Source organism: Colossoma macropomum, unplaced genomic scaffold (genome assembly GCF_904425465.1).
Source record: "Colossoma macropomum unplaced genomic scaffold, Colossoma_macropomum, whole genome shotgun sequence".
In the NCBI taxonomy this organism is placed as follows: Eukaryota; Metazoa; Chordata; class Actinopteri; order Characiformes; family Serrasalmidae; genus Colossoma; species Colossoma macropomum.
In genome coordinates, this window is record NW_023494785.1 from 17141271 (window position 1) to 17163729 (window position 22459).

Sequence of the window (22459 nt, forward strand, 5' to 3'; positions counted from 1 at the left end):
TCTCCAGGCTTTTTATTTTAGTGTTCTGTTTTAAAACATTAGGTTATGAAAAGGTACAAATGTGCACTTTTTCAATAGAAAAAAACATATTTAAGATACACAGTTGGACTTTAAAACCAGTGCTGTGCCTTTGAGGGTACATTAACATTGTGTGTACCTTGAGAATGTAAAATGTACCTGCGCAGTACCATTATTTCTAACAGTGTAGGAATCCTGTAGAAATTCCTGTACTATTGTTATGGTTCTTTTTCATAAAGTTTTCACCTCCATGGAAATGTTGTCACACATTTAATTTGACTGTAGTTGAATAAACTCATCCTCACTGTTACTACATCATGTAGTGATGTGGCGGTAAACAGCACCATGTTATAAAGTCCCCAGTAGTCTAGATATTTAAGAAGAAAATGTTCTTTTTGTGTGGTTAGCTCCCACATTGCTGAATTCAGTCCAACTGGCATGGCAGCAGTGCTCCATCCTCAGACCATAAGAGTAATGGAAAAAGAAAAGAAAACGACTGAGTGATTTTAATGATAAGGGGGAAAATACCATGAACATGAAAGCAGTGAGCAAGATGTTGCTGATGTTGGTTGTGCCTATCATTCACCGTCTGATGGAACTGATTAGACATCAAGTTTGGATCAAAATAGTGACCAAGTGGTCATACATACACTAACTGCTGCTCATTCAGCGCTTCTTCTGAAATCAGAGGTGTTAGTAGGGAGGTTGTTCCCCTTTGCTGCAGTATCGGCCTCTCCCCTCTGAAGGCTTCACACTAGATATTGGAACATTGCTGTGAGGATTTGATTGCATTCAGCCTCAGGAGTGTTAGTGAGGTCAGTGAGGTACTGATGCTGAATGATTCCACTCCCAGCTCACCCCAAAGGTCCTGGATGGAGCTCCCTCACTCCAGAGAACACAGTTCCACTGCTCCACAGCCCAGTGCTGGGGGGCTTTATGCCCCTCTAGCAGACACTTTCTTATTGGGTATAGTGACCTTAGGCCAATGGTGTCCAAACTTATCCGCAAATGGCTGGTGTGGCTGTAGGTTTTCATTCCAACAAAGCAGGAGCCCACAGGATTAGTTCTTTGAAGACTGACCAATTGATCGCACAAGCAGAATCAAGAGTGCTTTGCATGTTTGGTATGAAAACCTGCAGCTGCACCAGCCCTTTGGGATAAGATTGGACACCACTGCCTTAGGCTCATGTGTGGCTGCAGCAGAGTGCCCCATTCAATTGGCAGTATTTTTCTATGGAGATTGTGCAAGCTTCATGTGCGCAAATTGTTGCCTGTATCAGTAATGGCTGCACCTTTGGGCCAGTAATAATTTCTTATTGTTCTATCTTTATTTAACCATTTCCTTTGTACAGTTTATGTTTAGTTAATAAATGTATGCAGTAGAAACGATGGCGCTTAAACATAGGCTGTACAAACAGAACCTAACCAAAAAATGGCAAAAATGCTGTGGAACATGCAAATAAAACAAAAAACCTCCAGTACATGAGATCTGGTCTCCAATAGAGAGCAAAATGGAAGAGCTTCATCATGCCAGTTTGGCAATATTTTGGTTTTCAACCAAATGAATGTGGAGCTAACAGTGTTACATGCTGTCTATGCAGACTATAGTTATCATGATAAATGGTTAAGTAATATTAGAAGCCAGGCCAGTTGGTAGTTATATGGTAATCATTTTGCCATAAAAGAAAATGTAAACTGTAAGTCTCTGTAACGCTCACATGTGGTATTTAGTTACTGAATTTGAATTCTGCAGATGATAATCATTTGTCTACGTTATTATGTACGTTATCACCCAAACTAACATTGAAGTAACCGAATTTACTAATGGAAATGAGTGTGTGGATACCTTTGGACATATAGTGTATTTATGATAGAGTTTTATGCAGTGTGTTATATTGTGGATTGTCACATTGTTTGAGGAAAGTGAATAACACTGTTTACAGTTAACTGAATCAGGTTGGGCAGTCCTTCACAGCCAATCCTCAGAAGTCAGTTGCAACTCATACTCTGTCCTGAATGCACCCAGTAAGCCCCAAGGCCTCATATAACCTGTAACTCTGATTCTCTCCTGCTTCACCGAAGTCTTTTTCTCCTGCCCATTGGTTATTCATTGCTGTGTCTGAGCTCAGTTACGAGGCAAAAGACCTACATTGATTCTCCCTAGGAACAGTGCTTTTAAAGTGCAGTCGAGCAATTTATGGGTTGCCTCCAGACGCATCTATGTGTTAATTACCTTTAGCCAGCAAGGACTGATCATCAGGGAAGCTAAATAAGGAAACAATAAACATAGGAAACTCATAGTTTGCCCATTATTTCATTAGAGATGGGACATATTTCCAGGATTTTATATTAAAAAATGACCTGAAAGATTTCTTGACATGAGATAAAGAGAAACTGAATATACTTTACAGTGAAATAATCAAGACACACAATATGTCCAAAAATTTGTAGACACCTGCTCATCTAGCATTTCTTCTGGGATCAGCTTTTCAAGCATGGTGACTGTCCCATTCTATTGGCAGTGATTTTCTATGGAGATTATACAAGCTGGGTGCACAATAGAAACACCTTAAAGTAAGTAGCTGATATCACTACTTAGAAGGGGTGTCTGGATACTTTTTACTTTTATTTTTAGTAATGCTATTTTTAGTGCTAGAATGGCTTTAGAATATTAGGTGATTGTCCTTTGCTTTAGATCAATGCATTTCGCAATTTGACCCTAACCTTAAACAAAACAAGTTGTGCCATGTCTGCAGTGTTGCTAATCATTTATATTAAATAAATAGTCTCTTTATCAATATTCAAAAGGTCAAGTATGCACCCCCAACCCTACCCCCCCCCCACCCAATGATGTGGCTCAGTAAGTTTTCTGCTTTCTTTTATTTACTTGTATTCACCTCAGCCCAACTGATGAAAATGCACCCAATTCACATTCTATTTGTTGCAATGTAAATATATGATTGTGAAAGATAAAACAGTAAGCTGTAACAGTAAAAGCTAAGCTGTGATCAGATAATTAAGTAATAATTGTAACAGGCCTCATTTCTAGTTTGAATGCCCTTACTTTTTGTGTCCTCCTCAGAGTGTGTTGAAGCATTTAAATATTTTGTGAAGCCTTTAGGAAAGATTTCCTGGCAGGCTTGGACCTCTCAGAAGGCGGCATGTGCTGGCTTCTTCCTAAGCAGGCTAATTAGAATTGGACCTGTTGTGCAATTAGAAGAGAACTGGCTATGAGCAAACTAGGAAGGAAAAAAATAAAACAGACGGTTTCTCATCTGTTGTTTAATTCTTTTTTTCTTCCATTATGTTTGGAGCAGTTATTGTTCATGTCTCTGTTTCATCTCTCACTTCTTTGCCTTACGAGTGATGGTTTCAGTTGGACTAGGCTTATAACCCGAAGCATCAGGTTTTGGACTTGCCTGACCCGAGCACAGCATTAAATGAAAGCTTAGAGGAGTGGCTGAGGACAGCCTCACCAAAAAATGGTTAATATTCAAACTCTATGGCAGAATATTGTGTAATCAGTTAACAGGGAAAAGTTGAATTTGCACTCACTCTCCCAGTCAAACACTGGTATTCTGTTTGGTTGGTGTGGAATTTGAACCATATTGACTTGGGCTTGGATGTTTTGCGCTGTTTGTCCCAGCTGCTTTAACCTACTGAATAACTTTATTACAAAGCCCTTATGCCATATTAAGGAATTACAGTTTATACAAAAAATGTTATCTGCATTCTTCTGACTTGTGCTGTGATTGAATTTAAGTGTACTTAACAGTTATGAATATATTTGAATGCATAGTTACATATCATCTCATTAGATAACACATTAACAGGTGCTAAATTCTACTCCCTTTTTTAGTTTGGTTTGGTATAGGAAACAGTTCTAACCAAACAGAAGAAGCCACACTTAGATTCTATCAGTTAGATGATCTGTATCATTGCATTTTGAAGTATTTGTGAATGTGACAGTATTCAAGGAGCATTCAGTGCTAAAAAAACTGAACTGTTATGACCTGTATTTAGTGTTGGCCAGTACTGATAACATTTAATATCACAATATTTTCTAAATATATCACAGGGTCACAGTATCAGATTGAAATTAAGTTTACATAAAAGGAGAATTGTGCCAGTTTTTCAAATTTTAAGTTGAAGCATCATGAAGTATCAGAATTGTAGTAGCTTAATCAAGGAACCAGACGTCTAAAGCTTTTAATGGCACTAAAAGCTACCTTACGGTAAATGATCACATGAAATGGTTATAAACATGTTACCTGATGTCAGGGTTTTCCAATAGTTTTGAGATAGACTTTTGGCCTAAAGCATATTTTTTAAATCCATTCCTGGTGAAGTGGTAAAGCAGAGATTGGTAAGGCAAAGTAATAAATAAAGACTGAAGGGTTTTTTTTTAACCATTATTAACATACAGAAACTCAGAACTGTAGGTTCACTTGCTGTTTTCGATAGCAAACATGGCTCCTGTCACCACCATAGTAAATGAAATTCTGTAAAAGAGATTCTGCACAATGCACCATTTCACACCAGAACACTCTGGATTAGGAATGATTTAGCAAAGTAGGTGGAATTCCTCTTTATTGAAGTTATCAAACCCATGTTTGCTGACTGTTGGTAGTCTGTGCTAAAAGGATGGTCTATAAACCCCAAATAGTGTGTTGTAATTGAATTTTTCTGTCTGGTTTCCTTCTCCTAACATTACACCAATGGGAAACTTAATGAACTGAAATGTTCCTTTAACACAACTGGAAGCTCCAGCAAATGACGTACGTTGTCCAGTCCTGCATACCATGTGTAAAAGGCACAAAAACAAACAAACAAAAAAAAAAAACAATTTGCTTTGCTGGGCAATAAGGATGCTGCAATTGTATGGAATATAATGTTATCATGGTCGGTATTCAATACCAATCAGTACCACTAAAACTGAAAGTCAATATCACAGAACAACACTGTTATCAGTATACTGTATTAAAGATATTGCTCAGCACTACCTGTATTGTTTAGAAAATAGGTCTATAGTCTTACACTTTTTGAAAAACCCTTGTGTTTTTTTGCCCCAGTGCCGCCACATCACCACATCACATGACCATGTGGTAGCTCATTTTGTCCAGCTATGGAGTGGCTGGGAAATGTTGGCTAAATTCTTCCAAACTGACATCACAGTAAGAAATTACATACTAAATTGTGGACTTTTCATGGAACGCCCCTTGAAGACAGTGAAGTTTACATTTAGTTCTGAATGGAATGCTAGAGACAGCCATATTAACGACATTACACTGCACGAAAGGAAGTAATCTCTACATACTGTTGTGACACAAGTTATGACATATGTATGAGACTGTTAAGTGACGCCTTTCATAAACAGAGCATAGCCTTGTTAGACTTTTCATAAACAGATTCCAATATGGCCAGCATCTGGATCAGGGTGACAGCATATACAAAGTGTGATGAAGAGAGCTGTGAAATGCAGATGTTGTTAAATGGAAGGATTTTTGTGATGAAAACAGTAGCGCAGAGTGGAGTCTTGAGGCTCCCTTGCTCTCATTCCTCAAACTCTTGGTTAGCTGAGCAAATGGAAAGTTATGAGGGAAGATTTTGGGGGCTGGGGAGCAGCTGTGAGTGCAGTGGTGAGCAGGGCTGGAAGAAAAGCTGGGGTGAAGGAGACGTGTCGTCTGCTTTAAGTGCTCACTCAGCCCAACTCTGGTTTCACTTCATAAGGACTTTCGTTAGAGCTGAATACATATTCAGCATTGGCTGGGGTTGGTGAGACAGAGGCAGTGTGCTGAAGAGGTGGGCACAGCTGTGGTTAATGTTGTGGTGGTGGCTGCTGAAATTACACTAAGCAAGACTAAAAAGAGCACTTAATAAACCTCAGCAGGGGTCCGCTCATTGCAGAAAGGAAATAAGAAATGTCCAGTTTTTTGTAGTGAGTTAAAATGTAGATATGTCTCATTGAGGACCGTCAATTACTTAATTAAACTTAGTTACTTGATTAACAAAAAAATCACTGATTAAAATTTACATTCTCAATTAATGGATGATTATTAGTTGGCAATTCACATAGCCATGTATATATATATATATATATTTGTGTTTAAAGTAAATCCAAACTGTTTTGGAATCTTACAAAGACAATGAGCTGTTTGTTATTGTTCACTCATTTTATGTCTATCATGCCATTATTAGGCATTTTTAAAAAACTGTCAAAATTGTTGGTAAATTACTCAATTACTAATGTACAACCCTGTTTCCAAAAAGGTTGGGAACCTGTTTCAGATTTTGATCCGTTGGACAACAGGACACTTTTCCACTTCGCCTCAGTCCATCTTAAATGAGAATGGGCCCAGGGAAGGCGGCGGCAATTCTGGATCCTGTTTATTTATGGTTTCTTCTTTGCATGGTAGAGTTTTAACTTGCGTTTGTGGACACAGGGACAAACTGTGCTTAGAGACAGTGATTTTCAGGAGTGTTTCTGAGCCCATTCAGTGATTTCCACTACAGAATCATGTCAGTTTTTAATGCAGTGCTGCCTGAGGGTCTGAAGTAAATATTATACTATTATGTGATTTGTAGGGATGCACAGTGATATCAGAATCAGATTTCTACATTTGACGAGTATTTTAAAACAGATATTTTAGTACATGTGTAACTCACAGAAATAAATGTTGAATTTGTCTATAATGCTAATCCAGGTAGATGGCATTTATAAACATTTATATATCGGCATTGGCAAATGTACATGAAAAATGTCAGATATCACCATTGATCTACAATTCCTTGTTATCAGTCCAAGCCTAGCTTGTACATTGCTGCTGTCAGAGCAAAACCGCAAAAATCTCCAAACTGGTAGGAGGCGAAAGAAAAAACATACTTTACTTTTAATGTAAGTCAGTGGAACTAGACTTTTTTCAGGTAATTTTGGGCCATTTCCTTTGGTTCATTCATTATGAAATGTACATACAAAAGGAAAGGGCAATAGGCACTGTCAAGTTATGTCAAAAAATAACAAAAGTTTTGTTCCGACAACAGCGATATCTATGATATGAAAATTATTAATCTAGGTATAACTGAATTGAGAGCGCTAGTTCCAGTTAGCTTGATTGATTTTATGTGGATATCTCACTGTGTTTTCTTCCCAGAACTGTTTTTTCTCTCCATAAGTTTTCCTGGCCACGTTATGCAAGCATGTTGACATAGTGGGGCTGCTGTGGACAGAGAGTTAGGGGGAATGGTTGACATGTGGCTCCCCAGGCCTCCGCTCAGCCCATATATGGACGCACCTTTTTTTGTCTTGACAACAGACACCTCCACGCCAGATGTTTTTTGTGTACAGTGCAGATGTTCGTTCTTCCTCTGATACAGAAGCGTGTGTTCCCAGATTTTAAAAGTGACGGTGGTAAGCCAGGAATGTGTGGAGAACTGCATGATGCTGGTCACTTAGTTCAAGTACGTAAAACGCACATAATTCTTGGACTCATCACATCATGCACAAAACAGTGCTGACCAACAGCTTTATTGGCATATCTAACTTCACGGAAATGTGTGTATGAGTCATATTTATTGGAAAAACAGACAAACAGAAAAAGTACGTTCAGTTCCATACAGTGTGCTAATATTTCCTCCAGAGGCATTTTAAACCCTGAATTCATATCATGAGGGACTACTCAACTCCAGTGTGAAAAGATCTTGGGGAAATGCTTGACAGATGATGCTGAGTAAATCAGAGCTGCTTTATTATTTTATTTTAAGGGGTTATATCCCCATGTTGATGACTGTCTTTATTCCTCTGTAAAGGCTTTCTGCTAAAAGCTTTCAGCTCCAGAAGAGCAGTTCTGTATAAATGCAGGTTAAGCAGAACAGAGATTCAGCAAGATAGCAGGACTCTTATTTAGTCTAGTTGTATTATCATAGTTCAGTCTAATGTAATACATCTCTCTATTTCTCTCTGCTTCTCTATCTCTCTCTCTGTCTCTCTTGGTCTCTGCGTCTCAGTTTAGTTCAGTTCATGTTGCTGCATGATTAATAATGCTTCATTTATATTGATTGGGTTACAAAGTTTGAGAATATAAAAAAAGAAACATATAACATCTCTCACTGTCTCATTTTTTTTTCTTTTATCTCTCTCTGTCTTTCTGCATCTTTCTCCCTCTGTCTCTCCTTTTTTCTCTTTCTCTTCTCTGTCTGTCTTCTCTCTCATTGTCTCTTCTCTCTCTCACTGTTTGCCTCTTTGTCTCTCATTCTCATACACAGTCTCTCTCTGTCTCTCTCTCTCTTGTCAGCACAGTTGAATATTTGGTTTAAAGGTTAATAGTCTCATTTTGATTTCACATAAATAGTGTAATAATGTGTAGTAGTGTCATAATGAAGAAGTCTACACAATGTATGTTTTTCCAACGTTAGCTCATTGGAATGTGGGAGAAGACGTACAGAGGTACAGAAGTAATGAGTATTCTATATTGTCCTGAACGGCAGTGAAAATGGACCGGCAATGAAAATGTGCTCCCTCCCTGAAAGTCCATCTGAGTGTAGTGATCCATGCAGACAGAGGCTGGCTTGGCCCTCTTCCAGCAGCACATACAGAGAGGAACAGTAAAGAAGCCTTGCTGAGGAGAGTGCATGGCCATTTAGATCCGCTTTATTTGCAGGTGTTGACAAACCTGGCCTTATAAAACCACACAGTTTACTATTGTGTACTTTTCTGTTGCTGTTGATTATTTAGCAAAGAAGTGATCAAGTTTTTTCGATTAATCGAGTAATCACAGTTTTAAAAGAAGGCCAAAGAGTGAAAATGGAATGGTAACAAACCATCATGCAGCTTCCATCAAAGATTTCAAAGGACTAAAAAAGGATGGACTAAGATGCCTTCAAAAAGAGTTAAATAAATATATGAATAGATAAATAATACTATTACTTACAAAAGAGTGTATCTGTCAGGCTCTAATTCAGATCAGAGAAAAAGTTATAGACATGCACAAGTTAGGAAAAGGTTACAAAACAGTATCCAAGTGTTTGAATGTGCCAGTGATCTTTGTAGAATCAATAGTGAGGGAATAGAAGCTGTACCACCCAGGCGCAAAGCTGCCCCTCAAAACCCAGCGTCAGAGCAAGTAGGGGACTTGTGAGCCACAGAGAGCCCAACAATCATTCTGAAGGAGCTACAGAGTTTATTGGCAGAGACTGGAGTGAAGGTGAGCCAGTCAACAATATCAAGAGCTCTGCATACAACTAGCCTTTTTGGAAGGGTGGCTAGAAAGAAGCCGTTACTGAAGAAAAAACACATCAAAGCACATCTGGAGTTTGCATCAGAGTGACCCAGCTAAAATATGAGATAAGGTTTTGTGGTCAGATGAGACAAAAATGGAGCTTTTTGGCCAAAGTTTAAAACTGTATGTGTGGCACCAACATAACACTGTTCATTCCTCAACAAACACCCCAGTAATGAAGTATGGAGGTGGCAGCATCATATTGTTTTTCCTGGCATCTTGTTGAAATTGAAGGATGAATGGGTGGTGCAAAATACAGAGAGATACAGGAGGAACAGTCATTTGTAGTATATATATATATATATATATATATATATATATATACCTTGTGCTGCACATATGGAATAGTTACCCTGTATGCCTTTGTGCTCCAGCAGCCTTTGTGCCGTCAGTTGTTCAACTAATATCTACGCACAGGTGTGTAATGAGCTGTAGTGATTGTGGACTGTGAGTGTGTAGTGTTTCGCAGGAGCCAGGTGTGCTGTGTATGGGCCGCTGTGTCACCTGAGCTCCACAGAGTAATTCTCCGAGCCTGCACACGTCCCAGGTGCACGAACAATCATGTACACGCATGATGTACTGCCTTAACTGAAAGATTTACCTGTCACATACCTCTGTGCTCAATGCTTTTCAGAGGCAGCGTACTGTATAAAGCACTCTTTGTACATGATACGCTGCATGCATGTTGTTCAAATGATAAGCAATAGTACCTAAAAAGGCATTCTTTTAACATAGAGTTAGTGCAAACCTGAATTGATTTGTTGATATTGTGAAATATTTGGAAAATATACTTATAATGTTTATCAGGATAAATTTCTACTGTGAACAGTCACTGTTCCAGATGAAGATTTTTGTGCTCTGATGGATCAAGGTTAAGGGTGGAAGATATTGCAAAAAATGTACAATGTTTTAAGTCTAGTTTTTCTGAGGTTTGATAAATCGGGACACACAAACAGTAGTGCCACGTTAAAAAAATATTACCAGCTATGACTAGAGTGGTTGATATTGAACATTTCACCTACTGCACTGCATTGTGTGCTAATAAACAGGTGTAATTATGCATTCAATTGAACGAAACATGCATTCGACTGGCTGATTAGTTTTGGTTCTGACCACGCAGCGCGTTACAGCCGTCCTACCCGTTTTCTTTAGTGATTTTGTCACTTCGCTGTGTCAGTGAAATATCTTTGAGACGGGTCGTGTGCAACATAGCAGAGAGAAAGCCCTGTTTCGCAACGACTCCGCAGACTGCAGGTCACCTAGCAGCGATGCGTTATTCGCATTTATAAGCAGCGCAGTTGGTGTCCTGGTAGGTTAAATCTGCAACGAGAGACTGTCAAATAGTAAACAGTTACTAAGATGAAGTCAGTTTCTCTTTTGAATTTTCCTGTTCCACCTTAAATGGTGCCGCATTTACATTCGGCGCCTCAGTCAGAATTTAAGGTGAAACGGAAAAATTCGAACAAGAAGCTGGAGAATAAGAAGCGACTTCAGCCTCGTAAAACAGTCAAACGCTGAGACATTTTACAATAAGCTGCTCTAGTTTTGAAGAAAAGTTTTCTGGCGGAGATGGGAGCAAAGCGGCTAAAGCTTAAAGCAGAGTAGAGTAAATCTGCGCTCTCGTTTATATTGTTTAGTCTATACTAGGACACTAATACATACTGAGACATACTGGACATTAAATGTTGTGGCTCCCAAGGTGGTTTGATTTTTGTTGAAAGGACAAAATGGCTCTTCTTATCATTTGTGTTGTGACTCCTGACCTAACCTCGCTTTAATGCAGAGGGAGCCGGTCGGATTTCTCGCTCATCCAGTTGTGTTTTTGTTATGTGCCGCCACAGACTGTCCGGGCGCTGCACTTCTGCACTTCCAAGTTCTGCCTTTTGCGTTCCGTCAACGTTACGTTATAAATTAAATATTTAGAAAATCGAGTTTTGACGTTTGTGCATCGATTCAGAATCGTTCATGTCCGCATCGCGATGCATCTAAGAATCGATTTTTTTCCCGCACCCCTACATTCTATATACGTGAATGGTATATTCTTACATATTTGGTACTTCATCGCTGTTGCCCTCTTGAATAGTGGTCCCGAACTATTTTTAGCTACAGAATTTTTAGTAGGCCTATCTCCAGAACCATTCTGTTGATCTATTGAGCCCTCATGCGTACATTTCAACAACATTCCCCAATTTAAATAATAAAGCTGCGTATTCAGTTGGGAATTGTTGTTAACTGGTAATTCAGTAAAATTATATTAAAGTTTTTTTGGTATCATTAGTAGATTAGCTGAGCAATACTTTGTCAGTTGAAGCTAAATCAGTTCAACATTTACTTCTCTAGTCGGTTGATGTTCTTTAAGTACTGATAATATTCACAGCGTGCTCAGAAAAGCATTTTGTTGAGTAATCTATCCCATTATCGATAAATATTATCATATTAACTACCCACAGTCAAGTGCAACAGAAGTAAATGATTTTGCACGCTAAGCTTTACAATGTCATAATTAATTCAACAATGTGTTTTTAATTTATTGTGGGTCATATTAAAGTCTCAATATGTAGCAATATAATTATTCGTACCGTGCCGTCCTAACAATATCCATGCAGAGGGCTTTGTCGATTTTTGTGATCTTGTGTATTTTCCACTATAAATGCACTAAGCAGTGGATATACAGTTCAGGCAGTTCATTTAAAATGACTGAAACTGGTTGTAAAGATCTTAGGTTTTGGTTTGATTAGATGTGCGTTAACGTCTGTTTAAAAAAGTCATGACTAGGTCATGAACTCTCAGCTTCCATCTGAGGGAAGTAAATTTCACACCGTTTCACATTAATGTGTGTGTGTTCAGTCTATTCACCTGCTCCACAGGTGCGACACCTCAACTTTCTGTTGAACAAAAAAGCCAGTCTTCCGCTTCTCCTGCTGTTTAAATCATAGGTCATAAAACCTTATTCTAAATGACTCTCTCTCTCTCTGTCCCTCTCTCTCTCTCACACACTCCCTCTCTCTTTCTTTCTTTCTTCATTGTCTCTCTCTCTCTCTCTCTCTCTCTCTCTCTCTCTCTCTCTCTCTCTCTCTCTCTCTCACACGCACATACACATACACACTCTCTCTTTAATTGTATCTCACTGTCTGTCTCTCTATCCCTCTCTCTCTCACACACACACGCACACACTCTTTCTCTTTCTCACTGTCTGTCTCTCTATCCCTCTCTCTCTCACACACACACGCACACACTCTTTCTCTTTCTCACTTTCTGTCTCTTTCACCATTTCTCTTTTATTTCTCTCTGTCTTACTCTTTTTTGTTCTCTCTCTTTTTCTTTCCATTTCTCTCTCTCTCCTTTTTTCACTCTTTCTCCGTGTCTCATTCTCTCTGTCTTTCTCTCTTCCTATTCCTCTCTTCAGTTTTTCTCTCTCTATTTCTCCTTTATTTCTCTTTTATTTCTCTTTCATTTCTCTCTCTCTCTCTCTCTCTCTCTCTCTCTCTCTCTCTCTCTGTTCAGCACCTGTGTTTGAGCAGGAATATTAAGAATAGTTTTCATTCCTGTGGTCTGAATAGCTGTATTCATGGCTGGTCTGCTTCACTCTGGACGCTGAAGGCTGCCCTGTGTGTACACAGTGCGTGTGTGTGTATGCATGCATGTGTGTGAGTACAGTGCTGTGTTAGTGTGCGTGTGTGCCTGCACGTGGTGGCTGTGTATGTGTAAGGGTGAGCATCAGCAGCTGGTGAGGCTGTGTGTTCAGCCGCTGGCTCAGATGGATGGGGTTAATATCACACACACGTCTGCATTCTCACACTTGGCAGACAGATCCCACCCTCACTGCAGTGTTGCAGGCCTGCTTCACACATGAAGACCACTGCATGAACACACAACTTACATACCGCCTGTACTGTACTACAAACACTGTGTTTCTAAGTAAACTCTTGTACTGTTTTATAGTATGTACTGATGTGCTTTTAAATAATAATAAGTTAAGGATAGGATAACTAGAGCATTCACAAATATTACTGACTCACTCATGGGGTGGGCAATATGACAATATTTGTGGAGATTAGGATAAATGATGTCACATTATGTCATATTAATTTGCTTCTCCAAGCATATCCTGGATGTCATCAGTATATAAAGATCACCAACTGCATGTTTCATTACAATTAGTGTAGCTCAGTATGTGAAATGCTTAATAAAATCATTGTATTCATAGTGTCTGATAGTATTTTTTTAATGTGGCACGAGGTTTTTTTGTCTGTTATGACTGATCAAACCATGAAAAAATTAACTGTTGTGATGGGTGTCATGCAATGTGAAAACATCTTGAAGTATTGTGATGTTATATTTTTGCCATATCCCCCACCTGCACTCACTCTTAGCTTATTGCCACATGCAGAGAAATTCTGTTGAAGTTGTGCATTTAGAACTTTCACTGAAAAACACCTTTGTGTTTGTAAGTAGAACAGGAGATGTTTTGTGATTTTTCAGTAGGATCAAAATGTATTGTCATTCATATACGTGTTCATTCTTTTTTTTTTTTGCAGAAAGATTACGTTTTTACATTTCTTTCAATTTATGACATTGATACAAGCAGAAGAAAACTCAAATGTTGTTACTACATGATTATGTACATACACTTAAATATTTACATATTGGCAAATTGGATGTATAGAGGACATTATTCACGAGACAGTAATACACTAATAAGGGTTAATAGGTAGATGGCCTAATAATTTCTGTGAAAAATACATCATTCCTTTTTTATTTAATGAAATCATCATGCTTGTTGTATTTAAACTCTGTAGGTATTATGGTAAAACTCTTATTTCATTGTTAGGGATAACTTCTTGAAACACACAATGGAAAACTGCCCAGTCATGATTTTTTGCCATAGTGTCTACAACCCCTTTTTCAAAAATATTGGGACACTGTGCAAAATGTAAAAACAGAATACAATGAGGTGTGAATCATTTAAACCCTATATTTAATTTAAAATAGTACAAAGACAACAGATCAGATGTTGAAACTGAGAAAGTTAATTGTTGTTTTAAAAATAAATGCCAATTTTGGATTTGATGGCAGCAACACATTTCAGAAAAGTTGGGAGAGGGGCATGTTTACCACTGTGTTGCATCACCTCTTCTTTTAACAACATTCTGTAAGTGTTTGGAATCTTAGGAGACAAATTTCTGGAGTTTTGAAAGTGATGTGTTTTCCTATTCCTGCTTAGCATAGAATTTCAGCTGCTCAACAGTTCGGGGTCTCCTTTGTTGTATTTCTCGTTTCATAAGATGCCAAATGTTTTTAATGTGTGACAGATCATTGCATTCTGTTTTCATTTACGTGTTGTACAGCATCTCAACATTTTGGAAACGGGGTTATAGGTAGATACAGCCAAGCCAACTTTCTCATTGGTTAGGACTTCAGGGTTATATTTAGGATTAAACAGAGGCATCAACCGATCACATTTTTATTTACAATTCGGCAGGATTAACTTTGTGAAAAAAATGCAGCTCCAGGCTTTCTGGAAGTCCTAGATGTCTCAGTGACTGTGAATATGATCTGTAGCCTAAAAAGGTTTTAGCCAGTTGTAAAAAATGGTGGTCTTTACTGAAAAAGCCACTGTAAAACTTCTACAAAGTAAAATATATTTGTTTATGTCTACTACGAGCTTCAGATAAAACATGTAATGTCTTCTACAAGCTTCAAATGTCCATGTTTGATCTAGAATGGCCACAAAATGTTTGTGTGAATTGCTATTCGTTTTGATTCTGTCAAACAATTGGAGAGATTTAAAATTTTTGTGTTTTCTCTCTCTCTCGTTCTTTCTCTGTCTGCAAGTCTCCGTGAGACCGTACATGACCACGTGGTTAGGGACGGAAGGAAGCAACCGAGTGTGACTATTTCACGTCTCACACATTCAGCTCACTAGCAGTAATGAATCTAGACTGTTCTGCTTGTTATCCTGTGCTAAATGCGCCACAGTATTGATTACTATTCACTGAAAGCAATTCTTTGTGTAGATGGATGGGATCTGCTTTGTATTTACCAGCATTACACTTCAGCCATCTGCTTCTCAGAACGTCAGACAGATGTCTATTTGAAGGAATCAATTCAAAAAGAGAAAGACATGTCGGGAGCATGTGTAAAAAAAAAAAAGCCCTTTAATAGTTTGTACACTAATGATTATGGCAGTCAAATATAGTATATTGTACAGGCTGTTTTGTTATAAGCAGGCAAGTTAATAACTGTCAGAAAGACGTTTTGACTTTGTAGCGATGTGCCGTTTTGACTTTGTAGCGATGTGCTCCCTGATATCAAAGCTTATGTTTGTCTTTTGAGTGCTGGTACAGTTTGTCCTGCAGGTCAGAGACGGTGTGTATTATGGCCTTTGGCTCTGTCCGAGTTTGTCACAGGTGAGTTGGTAGCTTTGCCACATCATTGTGCAATATGTGTGTGAATGTGGTGAAAGATGTGCGGTGTCCGTCCAGCAGCTGAAGTGAAACAGATCAGTGAAATAACACTGGCAGGCCTAAGGGTTATTGAGAAGGATTTCAAAGGAAGCAGAGCAGTCTGGTTCATATTGTGATTACATTAAGAGCGGCAAATGCAGGTCTGAATGTGTGAAGGGAATGTGTGGATTGCAGTAATCATTTTAGGCCTGCCAGAGGGGCCTGAACGGCAGCCTGAAGCTGAAAAACTCCCACATTGTTTCTGCAGCTCAGCTCTCTAGACACTCATCTGTGGTTTTGATGTCTGGCCTAATCCTGTCAGGTATTAGGTGTGGTGTGCCACATCTGGCAGAGTGACTATAATATACCTACACTGAGCAGACTACAGTCTGAAATCTATTATACTGTCAAAGCTGCTTCTTATTCAACCTGAAGGCCTAATTTTCAAGTTGGTGTATTCTCGCCAAAAATAAATAGCCATAATATTAAACACTGTGAACTGCTAGTCTACACCAAGCTTTCATTTTGCTTTGTGTTTTTAAAGGCATTTTTATTAGGCATGTAATGATACACATATTTTCATGCAAAACATGACTTTGATTCTGAGTTCAAGATTCAATTCAGTTTTTCATATTTTATGTGTTAAACATATCTTGAGCTCTAATTATATACTGTAAAGATTAATTTGGCTCCCAATTCTAGAATTAAACACGTCAGACAAAAAGCCCAGTCATTTGAGTGTGAGTGTTCATAGCATAAGCCCCTCCCGCTCTGATAGGATGCACCCAGATGCCTAGTTTTGGTCACTGAAGGTTAAAAAGATGTTAGTGAAAGCCTGAGTAAAGATGATGAAAGCTTGAAAAGGGCATATGAATAATACAGTTGTAAATGTCCACACACAGTCTCAAATGTTTAGTTTATTTTATTTTATTTATTTTTTGATATGTATAGAAATTGTAACATACTCAATTTTTTATGCTTTTTAAAGCTTTCTACACATTTCTCTACAGAGACCAAACTTAAACTTGACATTTGAATTTGTTGTATGAAATATGAATGTTATTTGCTGAATTTGCTGAATTTAACAAATTGAAAACAATAAAGCATAAAATATATAATATATATATATATATACATAAAATAAATGTGCCGTAACTTTTGCACGGGCCACATTTTATTTTTTATTTCTTTCTGTGTGTTAAATTCACTAAATAACAGTAATTGTGCATTATAATGGACAGAATTGTTTTCTCTGTAGATGTTTACTTATTTTCAGTTAGAAAATGAGCAAAACATGCATTTGTACCAGGGATCTATGTCTATGACTGTAGATAAAGAAATACAATAAATGAAATTAGTTGATAAACTGAATCTTTGTCAACCAAGAACGCTACGACTGATTAGTAGGCTTGGAGGAGACAGCCCTAGAAAACTGTGAACTCTAAGCCAGACCACCTCCTTCAGCAGGGTTCAGTAGCATTCAAGGCTTATTTACTGTGTTGAATGAGCTTATTTAGCGTGTTGAATGAGCTTATTTAGCGTGTTGAATGAGCTTGCCTTCAACACACTCCTCTTTGGCTGTTCTCTTTTCTGTCCTTCATTGCAGATAGAACTGAACAGGTGTTACCCTGATCATAGCAGCATTGTCACAGGACGTTCTTATGCCAAACAAATCCACTGAACAGCGTTTGGAAGCAGTCAGTTCTTTACAGCACTGGCTTTGTAAGCAAACACAGGCCAACTTCACTCCATTACATGAGTTATTGGATGAAGTTTTTGGGTGTGCTTGTGTGAGCATGTCCATGTATGTGCGTTTAGTGTAGACAGAGATGTTTGATGTCCATAGGAGTGTGCATTGTATAGGTGGGAATTGCAGTGGTGAACACTCACTCACTAAAGGTGCAAAAATGCACTGATGCATCGCAGTGCATTAATCTGAAGGTGGTGATTCAACTGCATTGATTTTGTAATGGTAGAATCTTTATAACTGAATGTAATGACATTACAGTAGTCAATAAAATATGCACTTGCTTTTTGGCCGAAGGCTACAATTCTATTTTTAAACATAACAATCCAAGAAAAGCTTGGTGTCTTGCTTTTATAGTCTGTATTGCTCCACTGCTCCATGGTTCCTCCAGTCACTTTTGTGTATTCAGTATATATTCTTAAAATAATTCTAAATGGCACGATTTAAAATTTCATGATTCATTGAATTGTTCTCCAAAGATCTGTGATCTAATTCAGTTATTGTCAGGTCTCTCACCTGTCATTGGATTGGATTCTTAGAGACCTCGGGGCCTGTGTTTACGAAGCTTCTCGTGGTAGGAGTGCTGATCTACGTTCTGCTCTTGTCAGTAAAGTCATAGTATTAAGAGAAGAATCTGATAGTTGTTTCGTGAATTTGGACCCTTGTGTAGAGCGAGTGGCAATGATGAACTTCACATTTGTTCATTTAGCAGATGCTCTAATCCAGCAGAGTTAAATGAGAATTCCTCTGATTTTTTTTCTAATTTTCCACATAATTCAATCATTGAAATGTAAATGTCATTCTGAGTGGTTTCATGTAAAATGGTTCCTATCACCACAGTGGTGCTGATAGGAACCGGGGGTCACAATGTCTACAACACAAATAAAGAGCTGACGAGCAGATCGTTGATCAGCACTCCTACTACGATAAGCTTTGTGAACACAGGCCATGAGGTTTCTAGTAGAAATTCCAATGATAGGCAAGTAAACTTGACGATAATTTGATTATATAATGATTCTTTAGGAAACAATTCAGTGAATCATGAAATTGCAAATTTTGCTGCAATTTGATTCAATTTGAATATTTTGGTATCATTCAGAATTATTTTTAAAAATACACTGAAAGTGACTGGAGGAAATATGGAACAGTGGAATACAGAAGGCACTGAACCTACATGTGTCTTCTGAGTTTTGTAATGTTGAAAGTGGTAAAATAGCGTTAAATCTGAAAAAGATTAGCTTTTTCGGGGACTATTTTGCTGTAGAATACCCTGCATGTATCTCTCCACCATAAAAAGATTAAAAAATAATTTTAGGCCAAAACATTAGCACAAAACAATTGTAAAACAATGTGTCAAGCATCAGGCTTTGTATTTGTAACAATTTTTTGTAGTAACTGAGGGAGATGGTGTAGTGAAATTCCCTTTTCAGTCCAGTCTTGGTCAGCCTCCTTTCTGCATAGTGTATCCACCTCACTGAAGCTGCCTTTCCATATGGCATTAATGTGCTGTTGCAGAAATATTATGGTGTGAGGGATGTTTATAAGGTAAGGGGTTTCAGAGTTGACGTCAGTTTAATTTTCATTGCTGTGGTTTACAGTGAGATTTTGCATCACTCAGCTTTTGGAAAAATGTTATTTCCTGTCTTTGAATTATTCAGCTCATTTCAGCCCTTCTTTAATGGAGTGTGATCACAGCTGGCCAAGTCCATCGAGTGGGTCTGTTCTTCTGTACTGTTTTTGCTGTGGGACTTGGCGATCGCATGCAGCAGGCTTGATGTGTTACGTGTGTAATATACTGGGCCAGTGATGGCGTACCGAACGTGTGCATGTGTTAAAGAGTGAAAAACGGTGTGTGTGTTTGTGAGAGAGAGAGAGTGAGAGAGAGATGGTGTTTGACAGTGTTTGGCCAGGCTGTTTGGAGCAGAGAGGAGAGAGTGGCCTGTGAGTTTTAGCGTTTCCTGTCCAGCTGTAGCGCTGGCGCTTGCTGAAAGAGAGCGACTCAGACTGGAGCACAATACCTCACTTGTGCTGCAGCCTAGAGCTCAGGAATGCCACTCTCACCTTCATATGGCTGACAGGAGTTTGTTTTGGAGTGGGAGATATTATTCAACACACTCCAGCCCGCACTCTCATACTTCTGTCTAGGGCTGCATGATTTGAACATAAAATGCAATTTCGATGAAGTTTTTGGATACTGTGATGGTGATGTGAGAGGCAATTAATTATAATTAAAATAATTAGAATTATAATTAAAATGAAATCTAACTCACATCTCTTTAAGCAAAAAGCAACAAAATTACACATAAAAGGGTGAAATAAAAATGAATTGCTACTTAGATCACACTTTCAAACAAGAAACAGTAAAAAACAGCATTCCCTAAACAGCTTTTCTATATATACTTACAAAAATGAATGCATATCTATTTTTCTTTTCTGTATAGGCCAGCAAAAGTGAATAAATGTATGTTTAATTCCTTAAAATGCTCCTTATTGGGATGCAAATTTGTTTTAACAGTAGAACTGCAAAAAAAGCCTATTTTGATAAATCGTCTAATCAGTTAATCAGTTAATCAGTTCAAATGTAGCCTGTAAATATGAAGAGCTATAACAATGAAATGCTTGGCAACATTCTGACAAAGTGAGGTAATGTTCACCAATGGCTAAATTACCACCACAGAAGAGAAAAAATGTGGCTCTTTGTTAAAGCTGCCTATAGTTTTGAGCTACTGTAAGTAACAAGCAGTAGCTAAAATGATCTGATAGAGTAATAAATATGTAGATTAATGTTAGCTCTTCAGACTGCAGCAACATTTTATTGGATTAACATGCTAGTTAGAGCATTCTTTAGCTGTGTGTGCATAGGTTTCCAGGATGAGTGGATGGTATTTTTTCATGTGAAAACTTTTAAAATAGTGGTATTTAAGATTAACCAGTTTTACACTAACTTTGCTAAAGTATGTCACGCTGTGATGGGACGAGCTGCCAAGTGTTCAGTAGTGATTTCTAAATATTTTCAATTAACAAAAACTGATACAACTTAAAATATTCCGGTGACTAACGTTAGTGATATAACATGAGCTTTGGTGGTGCTTGTAAGAGTGACACTGACTCATTCTGACAGATCACGTACGCATGTCCTCAGGGAGTAGTTCAGTTTGTTAGAACACCAGCAGGGAAAGCTTCTGTTTACTGACCATTCTGCTGCATCAGAATCAACACTAGCATGTTTTATTTTCAGGTGGTCAGAGATAATGTGGTCAGTCTTACATGTGTTGTATGTAACTACTTCATCCTTCATTTTATTAAAATGCTCCCAGACTAATAATAAGAGAATTCTTTTTTAACTTTCAGCTAGGGTGGGCAATATGTAAAAAAAATAGTATATCACAATATGGTGAAACATTTTTATGATACACAATACCTATCACAATATTTTGTGCTTGTAGTTTTACGTTTAAAACCTATGTTTAAACTAAACTTACTGTCAACACCTAAGAAAACACTGATTGCCTTTACATACACTCAATAGTCCAATTTATAATCTGATTGCTGCAGTTATCTGATCATTTAAATGGTCATGTAAACAGCATATTCCGATTTCTTAGATCGGAGTAAGGTCTAGAATTTGGATTTTATGGATTTTAGCTCAATAATCAGATTTCTCAGTGCATGTATACTTTTACTCAGATTTCTTTCGTATTTCTCAGTACGCACGTGTGCAGAAACAGACCGCGGACCGGAAATAAGCAAGCAGCGCTGTCGTGAGACGGCAGCAAAACACTTTTGGAGCGACGCTGAAACCAACTATATGCTTGACGAAATGAAGAATTTAAATCTTCTGGATGATGTATTTTCATATTTTCAGGCAAAGTGGCTTGATGTTTTTAAATAAAATCACGGCATGAAGTTTGAGTTTTACGTTTTGTTTACATCACATCTTCCTCTGTGAGTTTATTGGCTGGTTGAAAAGCAGAAATCCTATTACTACCTGAATCATGCAGACCTGAGTTTCCCCATTGTCTGATTACTCAAGTGCATATAAATGCATTGATCAGATTACTAACAAAATCTGATTTTCTGCAGTGCATGTAAACACACTCAATGATTATTATTCGGCATTTCACATAATGCACTACATTAAACCCAGTTAAACAATTATGCTTTAATCTTTAAATTATCACAATAACAAAATTTATCACAATAACAATATCATCATATTGCTCACCTCTAATTTCAGCCATAATTGTTCTTTTTCTTTGCTGCCTGCTGACATAGGTATGACACTATAAATGAATCATGTTGTTAATTCACTCTAGGTTGGATTTCACTTTGAAAACACAGGAGACTGGGATGCAAGACACTACCACTGACCTGATATTAGACATCTTATTATGTCATTCTCCTGTTGTGTGTGTATTGTAATTTGATCCATTCTGCAGCCCTGACGTGTTCATAGTAGAAACTCGTATCATGATGATGAAACAAAACGGAATAAATTGTGTCATCCTACTGGACAAAATGCCATACTGTGTGTATGTTGCTGCCTATTGTGATTGTGATATGACTTCCAATACATTAAAATCATCTTGGTGAACCATTAAATGTGATGTGGTTAAAGATTGGGTTGGATTATTTAGAAATTGCCTCAATTCCTCCCACAAAAACTGTGCAGCCCTAATTCTGTCTCTCTCTCTCTTTCTCTCTCTACAAATTGATCCTCCTACATACTCACTAAAATGTTAACTTAAAATGTGATATTTAGATCACTTCCACAGCCAGCAGCCATCAGTACTTCTATTTTAAGCATTGTAAGTAGACTTTCTTTCGTTCTCACATGTATACTGTTTCATGTGTCCTCTTCAGAACTATTCTCTGCTCAGACTTTATATTTTTTATGACCCGCTGAAATTCTGTATATATCACATACCTAACAGCTAATAAAAGCTTCGGCTTTGGCTTTCATTAACACAGTT

The 22459-nt window shown here is 37.9% G+C and overlaps 1 protein-coding gene across 1 annotated transcript in view; it reads left to right on the top strand.

Moving 5' to 3' along the window:
• The window catches only part of LOC118818126 (syndecan-2-like), a 34048-nt gene that overhangs the window by 967 nt on the left and 10622 nt on the right, over window positions 1–22459 (top strand). The window lies entirely within an intron of this gene.